At 50.7% G+C, this 11,422-nt stretch overlaps 1 protein-coding gene across 1 annotated transcript in view; it reads right to left on the bottom strand.

Moving 5' to 3' along the window:
* VILL (villin like) overlaps positions 1-5,478 on the bottom strand; it is a 39,469-nt gene extending 33,991 nt beyond the window's left edge. The window contains exon 1 of the mRNA XM_005424332.3: positions 5,431-5,478. The gene's annotated coding sequence lies outside the window, so the exon portion shown is untranslated. The remainder of the gene's footprint in view (positions 1-5,430) is intronic.
* Positions 5,479-11,422: the final 5,944 nt, after the last annotated feature.

The raw sequence follows: 11,422 nt of genomic DNA, 5'->3' as shown, positions 1-11,422 counted from the left end.
CAATCTCCTCTGACTTTGACCAGTCCCTGCAGCTGCATTTGCACCTGCCATAAATTCTAGCTCAACACCTCACTCCATCCGGGGAATGCTGTTCATCTCTCCACACCTCTCTTCATGATCGCCCTTGTCCCCCTCTGTTTATCTCACTGCTGGTGCAGTTCCAGCAGCCTGATCTTTAAGCAGATGGGCTTGGGAAACTGATTTGTAAGAGCAGATTGTTTTTTCCCCTCAAACTGCTGCTATTTCTGAGTCTCCCCTCTCTAAAATTTTACCAGCTGACTGCTTGTCCTGGGAACGACGGAGCTGCATTGTCCCAGCAAACTTCTCACCATGTGGGAACAATGCCCTGACAATTCAATCAGAACTCTGACTTCAGCCCCAGCTCCCAAGTCATGTGGTCTGAGTTTCCACATTCATCAGGCTGGCTGTGGAGCCCAGAGCTCAGCTCTGGCCAGGGTGGGGCTGGCAGGTTCCCCTTGGTGTCCTACAGAAGGTCAGAGCACCCACGCAGCTCCTGGCTGAATTCCTTCCCAGCAAGTCCTTCTTCCCCAGGATGTCTTGGAATGCAGGAGGCTCTTCCAGGCAGGCAGGCAGGATCTCTGCAGGCTGAGGGCAGCCCTGAAAGACTCAAAGCTTTCCCAAGCAGCAGCAGCAGAGGCTGAGCTGCAGGAAGCTCTCCCTGAGATCAGCCCCTGTGACCGATAACAAACTCTTGCTGTGCAAACCCACCTCTGAATATCCGTGAGGAAAAAAAAAACAAGCCAGGCACAAGAAGCTGTTAAAAACCTTCTGCATTGTGCTGGTGCGCTGCCAGGTGCATTTTTGCCAAATAATAAATTTCAGCTTGGTGCACACCTCCTTCAGAGGTATCCATTGCACCTCCAGCCCCTCTCCGTGGGGTTTGTGAGGCAGCAGCAGCACGGAGCCATCCCAAGGGAAAGGTGAGCAGGCAGCTTGCCAATTCATCAGGAACAAATCTCCCCTTTCTTTTAGCTCTTTCTCTTCATGAAAGGGAGAGATTCCTGGCTCAGGACCAGCCCTGCATCCAAAGGCAGGGCTTCATGCAGGAGACGCACACAGAAGGAAAGCAAAGCCATTTTAATTCCTTTTCCTGGCTTCCAGGGATTGGGTTCAGGTTCTAACTAACTCCTAATTACTCACCACCTCCACAAAAAAAAAGTTACCACCCTCTCCTACATCAGCATTTTAACAGAGCATTATTTAACCCCATGGCTGCAGGTTAAATAAAACCAGAGCTGAGGCATCAGGGAGGAGAGAAAGTGTCTTTGTTCAGCTGTGTGAGAGCATCCTGTGGAGCACCTGCTCTTCAAAAGCTTACAGGAAGGAGAAAACCTCAAAAAAAAATAAAATTACATTTTCCCAGCTGAAACTGAGGAAAAGGCCACAGCTTCCTGAAACTGAGGAAGGGGAGGAGATGGGGTTAGAGACTGGGATTTATCCACCTGCTCTTGGGTGTCAGTATCAGCCGCACAAGTCTGAGGAGGGCTTCCCCTGGGTGGTTCCCCTCATCCTGGTGCTTGTTCTGGGCAGATCCATTGAATCCTGGACAGGAGGGACTTGCTGTTCCCTTGGGCTGACAGGAAAACCCCTGGGTGGAAAGCCCAGCTGGCCACACTTCCCTCCTGCTCTCCCAGAGTTTGGGGCTCAGTCCCATCCACTGTGCCCCAACATTCTGCCAGCATGAACTGAGACAAACGCCATAAACAAAACCTCCTTTAAACCCAGCTGCCAGTGCCCACCAGGCCCATCCTTCTCAAAAAACAAGCCTGAGAGTTAGGCTTTTTGCTGCTGCACATAAGTTTTATATTTATTGCAAGAATTCACACGTGTGTATGTGTGCAAGACCAAAAGCAGCTTTTTCCTGGTGCACAGTTTAATGAGTGCACTTGAATAAGCCCCTGCCCACAGGACCTTTTTTTGGTGGTGATGGAGCAGGGGAGATGCTCTGCCTCCACTCAGACCAGCTGGAGAACTGGTTCTAGAGCACTGGCTTCCAAGTAGAAAGTGGCAACATTAATATTAAACTACCAAAAAGCAGGTTTCAGTTTTGTCCCAGTTCAGATCTGCAAGCATGACATCAAGCTTGGGAAGAGAAACCCAGGACTTCCATTAAAAAAAAAAAATAAAAACAAAAAACCAACCAACCAAACAAAAACTCAAAAACCAAACAAAAAACCCAAACAAGCAAACAAACAAACAAAAAGAAAAAAAAAGGGAAAAAAAACCCAACACAACAAAACCAAACCACAAGCAGGTTTCCATTTTGGATTGCAAATGAAAAGCCCTGGACCTCAGCGGGTGCTCTGTGGGTGACTCTGCCCTTCCATCTCTGGCCCAGTGAGATGTAAAAGGTCTATTATTCAGGAGGAAGTTTTGTTTCTCAAGCAGCAAAGGGAAGCTCATCCCTTGTGAGTGTTGGCTGGCACAACTCTAACTAAATACAGCTGATCTATGTCAGAACAAAAGGGGATCAACTACCCCAGCCCAAAATTCCTCTGGGATGGGTGCTGGGCCAGGCTGTGAGCTGCCTTTTCTGAGCTTGAAGGTCTCAGAAGCAGAGCCAGCCCTCCCCAGGATCTGCCCTCAGTGGAACAGCAGCCCCACACACCTTTCTGGCAGCAGCCACCCACAGCAGTGTCACCCCCAGGCTGGTGTCCACCCCACACCTGAGGGGTGTTTGTCACTGTGTCACCCAGCCCTTCCAACCCTGAGCAGGCTCTGAGGCTGCTCTTGGCTCTCCTGGGACCTTGGAGGGGCCACTCAGCTCCTCTGGGCAGAAATGAAAGCAGAGAGAGCAGCAGGTGAGTAAAACATCCCTGAAAACTCTGCAAAAACTGCTTCAGGCAGAGTCACTCATCCTGGACAACCTTTCTCACCTGGAGCTGCCAAGGGGAGTTTTGTGTGAGCAGCAGGAAGGGAACCAGGCATCTGACAGACTGGGATGGGTGGGATGGCAACAAAGAACAGTAATCCAGGCTCTGCACACTCCCAAAGGAAAGATGGGTACCCAAACACTCTCTCCAACCCAAAAAAGAACACGATTTCCAGCCCTGCCCGTTTCCTACCCTGTGCAGCTGTTTTTGCAAGAAGTTTTAAATAAAGGGCCAGGCACAAACCTCTCCTTTCATCGCAGGGCATGGCAAGAGGACATTTTTAGGTAGAAGAGGTCAAGTGCTGTGAATAGCTCCTTCCACAGGAGCTGCCCAGGACGGAGCCCAACCGTGCAATTTAAGGTCAGTGCCACATCCCTGACGTGGATATAAGGTAATAACAAGTTCCACTGTCACTGTACCCAGCTCTGCCTCCGATAAGCCTGAGGAGGCTCAGATAAAGGCAGATAACAAATGAGAGAGTTTCTGTTACAAGCAGAGATCCTTGGAAATCAAGGCAACTGATTTGGATGCACATCTCCTGATGTGCCTGGACTTTTCAGGGTGAAAGATGCCTAAGACTTTAAATGATAATATTGTCCCCTTTCTGCATGCCTTTGACACCCAGAATAGATGGAAATACAGTAGAAATGTTTAATCATCCAAGATAAACCATAATTAAGCCCATTTCCAGGGTTGTAGTATATGGAGAGAGAACTCATGAGAGGAGAGGTTTTACTGAGTTGTGGGAGAGTGTTTCCCTTTGTGACTGAAGGATCTGCTCCTCTGAGGGGACAACAGAGGATGAAGAATAAATGTGAATAAACAAAGAGATATTTAGGGTGTGGTGTGGCTACCCTGGGGTCCTTCCTTGGGCAGAGGGACAATTCACACATGGAAAGCCCAACCTGTGCCTTGTGTCAGCCCAGCGAGAACCTCACAAGGCTGACACAAAAATGTCCTGAAGGAGGCACCTTGAGGAGGGTCAGTGGTGGCACAAGTGCTCCCCAGGGGTGACAAAAACACAGCTGGGGCAGTGACACCAAGGTTTGGCTGTGCCCTGAGCTCCCTTCGCTGCACTGAGCACTTCAGGGCTCTGTTTCCAAGTGGGTCACCACATATTTAACTCTGTGGAAACTGAGGGAAGGCTTTTGGTCCAGCAGGATGTGCCCAGCACACAGCTGAGCCCCAAGCATGGGGCAGGTGTCCAATCCAGCCTCCTCCTCAGCTGGGGATGGATCACCACAGGATGGGTGCTCCATAACAGAAGAGATAACAACTTCCATGCTCAAAGTGCAGAAAAACTTGCACAGCTCTGTGGAAAAGACCAGGAGATGCTGTGAACATCTTCAGCATCCCTCGCCATACAAGAGCAGGGATTTATTGACTCAACCTAAGCAGAAGATACAGGAGGAGGCAGGAGATCAGGGTGGCACTGCTCACAGCCATGGCACAAAACCTTTGCTCCCAGCTGGGAGACTTTGGCAAGTGCTGCCTCAAAGTCGTGCCTGGGAAAAAAACATCATGAGACCTCTGTGTCTGCCGGAGGAGGATAAAGGCATCCTGTTTGTGCAGGGAGGAGGAGGAGGAGGAGGAGGGGAGGCTCACCTGGCTCTGCCAGGAGGAAGGAGAGGCAAGACGGTTATAGGTTTTTTCCTGATCTGCCTGTCCTTGCATTGCCTTCCACCTGGCATCCCGGGGGAGCGGTAAAGCCCCGCGGAAGAGGAAAGCCAGTGCCCTGTGATTGTCTAATCTCCACTTTGCCGGCTCTAATCAGCCCGTTTCGCTGCGGCGTGTAAAAAGCACCTGGATGATTCACCATCAAAGCGCTGCTCTGGCGGGGCCAGTTTGCTTCAGCGGCTCTAACACTTGTTTACATCTGCGTTAGGGCAGCCTTGAATAAGCGTGAACCTCCCACAGATGCTAATTCATATCAGCTCTCCTTTGTGTTAAATATTTATGTTCCTAATAGGCACGCCTAAGAAAAATACTGGCAAGTGAGCCTGCAGCTCAACTGCATTGCAACTCAATTTTATCTGGAGCGAGCAGGATGAGAAAACATTCTATTTGCAGAGCACAGCAGCCCGGCCATTAGCAATCTGTCGATCAGATGACAATAAAACCCATCGATGAGAACTTCCAAAGACTTTCCGTGGCTGCCTGGACCCATAACTGGGCCCCAAAGGCAGGAGAGCTTTTGGAAATCCCCACGGCAGCAAAGCACAAACCAATCCCAGACAAAGGTTATGCACGAAATCAAAGCCAGGCTGTGAAGGAAAAGTTGTGTCCTCGGAGCTGACAGGGAGCCCGGACGGGTTCTTGGCAAGATCAGAGCTGCTCGTTCCAGCCCCGAAGGATGGAAATCAGGGTGGGCTCCTTCCAGCAGACACATCCTGCTTTGTAACAGGGCAGGATCTTTAATTTTTTATTTTTTTTTTAAGGATGAAGCATATTAATTTATTTTGTTACCATCCCACATACAAAGTCATCAAACAGTTCTGGCCTCATTAAAACCGGCGGGGTGCAGGACCTCGCTTACCTTGCTGCAAAGTGCGCGCTGTCCTCGCAGGTGTCCCTTGTCCACCGAGCCCAGCGCCTCCTTCTCCTCCCCGCCGAGCTTCAGGGCACTTTTGTTCACTGTTCTGCTACCTTGTCAGCCGGGGAACAGCACTGTTCGGAAATTCAATCCTCTACTTAACCGCAGAGACACTCCTACCCGGAGATCACACCCATTCCCAGGCTCAGAGAGGGACAAAGAGGGAGCCGGTCCGGGAGAGTTTCAACCAACTCTGTTTGCATCCAATATCCCCCGCTCTGAATTCCCTGAATGGTGATTAAGTGCTGCTTTCATTAAAAACCTGTTTTGTCCAGGTTAGGAGGGCACAGGAGGGATTTTTTTCCCTCTTTTCTCGGTCTCTGTGGGACAAAGCAAGGTGCGGTGCTGCTCAGTGTTAACCCTTGGGGACAAAGAGTTCCAGCTCCACTCGCTGGCTCTGACTGTCCCCAAAAATTCTGTCCCGAATTTTGGCAAAGCTGTTCCAAGGGGAAAAGTGCTCGGGGAAGATCCCTGCTCTTCTTCTCCTTGCAAGGCCGAGCTGGGAGTCCCTGTGCTCCCAAGGAGCCCTGGGTTAGGATTGCCCCCAGGTTTAGGGATGTAACAGAGCATTGGAGTGTTTAACTGGGCTGCCCTCCCAGGAGAGCAGTAATGATCAACCAGGCAGCCCCAGCAGGGTTTGCTGAGCCACCTTCAGCAGCACAAAGCTCTGTGTGTGGACACTTACAGCTCATTGCTGAGAAAAAAAATTACCTGTGAGGGATGGCTGTAATATCACTGAAGGCTGCCTGATTCACTGGCTGGGGATGACCTGAGGAAAAACCATCTCTGGCATTCCCAGCTGCTCCTGCCTGCCAAGTGCTGGGAGCTGCTGAAGGAGGAACATCCCTGTCTGGGGAAGGAACCATGTGGTACCTTGTCATCAACCACCAGCTCTGCTTTTGGGAGAGCCAGGGATGTGTCTAGGAAATATCTGAAGATGGAGAATTTTGGGGGACCCAGGGCTGTGTCCAGCTGTGTCCTTCACATCTCTGAGGATGGAGACTTTTGGGGGCACCCAGGGCTGTGTCCAGCTGTGCTCTGCACATCTCTGAGGATGGAGACTTTTGGGGGACCCAGGGCTGTGTCCAGCTGTGCTCTGCACATCTGTGAGCATGGAAACAACACACAACCTCTCAGGACTGGCAGCTATCCAAGGCCTTCCCTTCAGATACATTTTCCCCTTGTCACTTCCTTAATTTTCTAGATTAGCCCCCACAATCTGAGAATAAATACGAATCAGCTAAACCAGGTGGCTGAATAGGTTTAACCACAGTTCCCACAGGTCCCATCCACTGACCACTGTCAGACCTCAGGGAGCTGTAGTGGGAGGAGTGCCCAAAATACCAGGGACACTGCCTGCAGCCTGGTGTGCCACTGACCACGGAGAGCTGCAAACCAGGGCGTGGCTGGACCTGCTTGTTCAGCCTGGGTGTGCCCATTTCTGAGAGGATCACTGCAGAGGTCTGAGTTTCACGGTTTAAGATGCAAAACCAACTCCTCGCAAGTGATTTCTCCCTTTATGTCTGCAGGCTATAGCTCATAAACCTCTAATAGCCTTCACCTTTCATTTTTCATTATTTTCATGCCATTCTTTGCATTTCACCGTGCTGAGAGTGTTTGTCTGTTGCAGAGGAACAGAGGAACAATGTTTTGTGTTTCCTCCAGTCCATAGAGGATGGGGACCTGAAGCAGGGTCTGCTTTTATCTTTGGAGCCCTCCCAATGCTGGCCCAGCAGTGAGGGTCACACACCAGCAGATCTGGTGGGAGCCATTGGAAGGTGGAGTGAAATCACCTGGAATCTTGGAGGATCAGCACCAAATCACGGTGTTTTCCCACTCCCTTTTTGCCTCATGGACTCGTTATCCCCAGAACCAAGGATTTAATCAATAGTTGTGTGTCTGGGTGAATTTTTGGTGCTGATGTAAATCAAGGCACTTCCATGGCTGTGGCTACACGGATTTGAGCTCTGGGATGGAGTTTGTCACTGCTATACCCAGAGCTTTGCTGTGATGCCTGAGCTGCCTGCCCTCTCCTCCTCTCCATTAGTGCCACAGTGAAAAAGCCACTAAATCATCCTGTTGAGCTTTTAAGGAGCCCAGCTCGGCAGAAATATGTGCAAAGCACTTTAGAACAGTCAATGCCAAGGGGAAAAAAAAGATCATCATAAAACGTGGGCTCATTTAGTGCTGAGCTGTAGGCACTTTTGCTTCCTGCTAATTCTGGTCATGCCATGGGGTTATAGAGCAGGAAACATTATTTCCAAGCAGTTTAACTCAGTAGTGGTGGAAAACAGCCTAGCCTGACTTTCAGAACTGAAACATGATCTGAGATGTCCCAGTCCAGCTGTGCTCAGCCTGCTGCTCGCGTGTCCTGGCCCTAATCCTGGCCCTGGTATTCCCAGAGCTCACAGGCCTTGTGGTTTGGGGCTGTTTTCCTGCTTGCAGGTGGCAGATGAGGCTGTTGGCAGGGTCCCAGTGCGAGCCCAGGACACTGAGAGCATTGTCACAGTCCAGGCTGGGGTAAATCAGAGGGAGGAAGAGAGCAGAAGTGCAAGCTCGGGGTCTGGCAGCAGAAGGGCCCAACATCTGCCTCAGCCTGGGCCATCCCACCTTCCTGGGGACAAGGGTGTGACCGTGTTCACAGGGGATCTTGGATGAGGGAAGAGACGAGGATCTGACTCCATGTTTCAGAAGGCTTGATTTATTATTTTATGATATATATTACATTAAAACTATGCTAAAAGAATAGAAGAAAAAGTTTCATCAGAAGGCTAGCTAAGAATAGAATAGCAAAGAATGGTGACAAAAGTTTGTGGCTTGGCTCTCTGTCCGAGCCAGCTGGGCTGTGATTGGCCATTAATTAGAAATAACCAATCACAGATGCACCTGTTGCATTCCACAGCAGCAGATAACCATTGTTTACATTTTGTTCCTGAGGCCTCTCAGCTTCTCAGGAGGAAAAATCCCAAAGAAAGGATTTTTCATAAAAGATGTCTGCGACACCAGGGTGACCTTGTGCATGGGGGAACAGGCTCTGCCAAGGATGTGTTTGCAAAGTGACACCTCCCAAAGGTATTTCCAGCCTGCTGCTGGGTTGGAGCTCTGGGAGGAAGAGGGAAGGGCCAAGCCCTGCAGATGAGATAACACAGCAGGGGCCTCCTGCCTTGGGAAAGCAGAGGAAGGAGTTAAAAAAACCCCACAAGCTGCTCAAACACCAGTGCTTCAGCCATCAGGAGAGGTTAAACACCCTGACCTGCAATAGCAAAAGCACTGCATGAATTTCTGAGAAGCTTTCGGGAGAGCTTTCCTTGACCCACAACTCATCCAAGAGACATTTCACTGCAAGCCCCTCACGTAGCCTCACTCAGGCTCTTCTCTGCCCTAAAAAATCATAATGTCCACATGAAAATCTGCACAGTGCCTCTTACAGGTGCAACAGCTGATCTGCTAGAGGAGGATTGGGTTATAACCTCCTGCTCCCTCACCTCCTGTGCCCCTGGGTGTGGGGGAAAAGTTGAGAAGGCAATGCAAATGCTTGTGTGCTCACTGCCAGATCATCTCTCAGACGAGACCTTATCACTCCCTGCAGTTCCCTGACAGGAGCTGGGGTTGGACTCCTCTCCCAGGTAACAAAAGAAAAGAGGAAGTGGCTCCAAGTTGTGCCAAAGGAGGTTCAGCTTGGATATTAGGAAAAAAAATTCTTCCCCACAAGGGTTATCAGGCATTGGAACAGGCTGAGCAGGGAAGTGGTGGAGCCATCATCCTTGAAGGGGTTTAAAAGATAGAGATGTGGCACTTGGGGACAGGGTTTAGTGGTGGCCTTGGCAGTGCTGGGTTTACAGCTGATCTTGTGGGTCTTTTACAACCTAAATGATCCTAAATGGTTCTGGAGCTCTGTGGGCAGCCCCTGTCAGACATCAGGGTGCTGGTGAATGGTTCCCAGCAGCAGATGGGAATATCTGGGTTCAGGAGAAGGTGCCTGGGCATTCAGGGGAGGAGTGTGGCTGTGCTGCAGTGCCCAGCAGTGCTGTCACACACCTCTCAGGCCACAGGGAGTGGCTGCATCCTCCCCTGGCCACCTCCTGGCAGTCAGTGGCTCCTCTGGTCACAGGATTGCTGTGCCCTGGGCCCTGGGAGCTGCAGACTCTGGGGAGGCAGGGGCAGCATGGGCCCTGTTCTGGAGAAAGGAGTGGTCCTGGCAAGCCAGGGGCACCAGGGTAAATGCTGATTTGGGGCAGGAGTAGCTCTGGAAGAGCTCTGGAGATGCAGTTCACCCTTCCAGGGCCAGCAGCTCACAGCAGGTTAAGACAGGAGCAGTTTCTGACATGGGCCAAACCTGTAGCTGTTGCTCCAGTTTATTGCTTGGCCATGTTAGTGCAAAATCCACTTTAAGCCATCTGCGTTGGGCTGTGGGCTGGAGAGATGGGGCTCGTGTGTCCTCAGGCTTATGGGCAAAAGCACCCCCTGAGAGAGAGACAGAGGTGGGCACTTCTTGTAGCATTGGCAGCAAGGTCTGACAGGGCTTCTGGTCAGTCTTGAACCCTCTTGTACATCCTAAAATGTCTCTAACCCATCCTTGGAGGTGGGGTGCACCACTCTAAGTCTCTGCTAGCCAGGAGAAACACCTCAGTGCATGTAACTGCAGCAATACTGATGGAATGGCTGTATCATGCCCCTTGGTCTGTCCTTGTGAGCTCTGCCTGGAGTTTTTGCAGAGGGATGTATAGCAGGATGTTTTCCCAAATTACATTTGGGAGAATTACATTCTCCCAACCTTTGGGGAGAAGGTTTATTCCAGACGTCTGTCTTGGAGCCAAAGAGCTGCCCTCCCCTTCCAGGAGGTAAATCTGCAGCTGGCTGGGGGCAGGGGAGGTGGCAGAGGAGGGGCAGCTGCCCCTGGGGGCACTGGGGGCTCCTCTGCACCTCTCCCTGTTTAACCTCTCCCACCACGGATCAGCAACGCCCTGGGAGAGCAGGACAGCCCAGCTGGGACCCTGACCTGGCAGCCCTGGTGTGGGAACCCAGAACATCCCTCTGGCTGTCCTGGATTGCCAAGACCCCTGCCAGGGGGCTCAGAGACCCTGGCACAGAGCCCAAAACACCTGTGGATTTGATTATGATCCATGGAGCAAATCACCAACCTTATATGAAGATCTGCAAGCCATGACAGTTTAGGTAGAATTAATAGTGAAATTATCACGGGATGGAAAAGTAGATTTTGGGGTTTCTGGTATGGGAGTTCAGGGGGCAAGATGGAGGGAATTGGGCATGTCCAGCCTTTCTCCTTCTTGGCCTCCATCTTCTGCTGTGATGTTGGCACTTTTAGATTGGTTTAGAGTAGAAGCTCACTGTCTAACATAGGTGAGGGGTGTTGGAAAGTAATTGTAAATATTGTACACGTAGTTTTTAGTATAAAGACATAACACCGCCCCAGGGCAGGCAGAGTGCCTGGAACTGTCCTGGACAGACCTCGGCTGGACAGGAGAAAATTTTTGTAGATAAGGAACAATAAACAACCTTGAGACCAAGAAATGAAGAGCTCTGACTCCTTCTTCGACCGCTGGGCTGGGAAAAGAGACTTTCGAAATTTTCTCGGGGTCACTGTGACAAGCTAAAGATCCCGACACCCTGGCTGCCTTCCAGCCCCAGGAGGAATGCAGCTCATGGGCCCCAGGCCAGATCTGGACGTGTTCACCCCGTTGTTTTATCTGGGGAAACTTACAGAAGCACCCAAATCCCCAAGACCCATCAGCCCCTTGTTGCTGTCAAACCTTTCTCCTAATGCTGATGGGCACAATTTGTTCTTTGGGTTATGTCTGCAAAGATGGAGGAGGTTTGTGCTGGGAAAAACTTGGTTTTGCTGCTGCAGAAAATGAGCCAGCTTTCCCAGAATGCCAAGAAGCTTTAGGGAAGTGATGGTGGCAGTGAAGATTCA

The sequence above is a fragment of the Geospiza fortis genome, unplaced genomic scaffold (genome assembly GCF_000277835.1).
Source record: "Geospiza fortis unplaced genomic scaffold, GeoFor_1.0 scaffold182, whole genome shotgun sequence".
Taxonomy (NCBI): Eukaryota; Metazoa; Chordata; class Aves; order Passeriformes; family Thraupidae; genus Geospiza; species Geospiza fortis.
The sequence above is the reverse complement of the archived record's forward strand: the minus strand, read 5'-3'. Positions and strand labels throughout refer to the sequence as shown.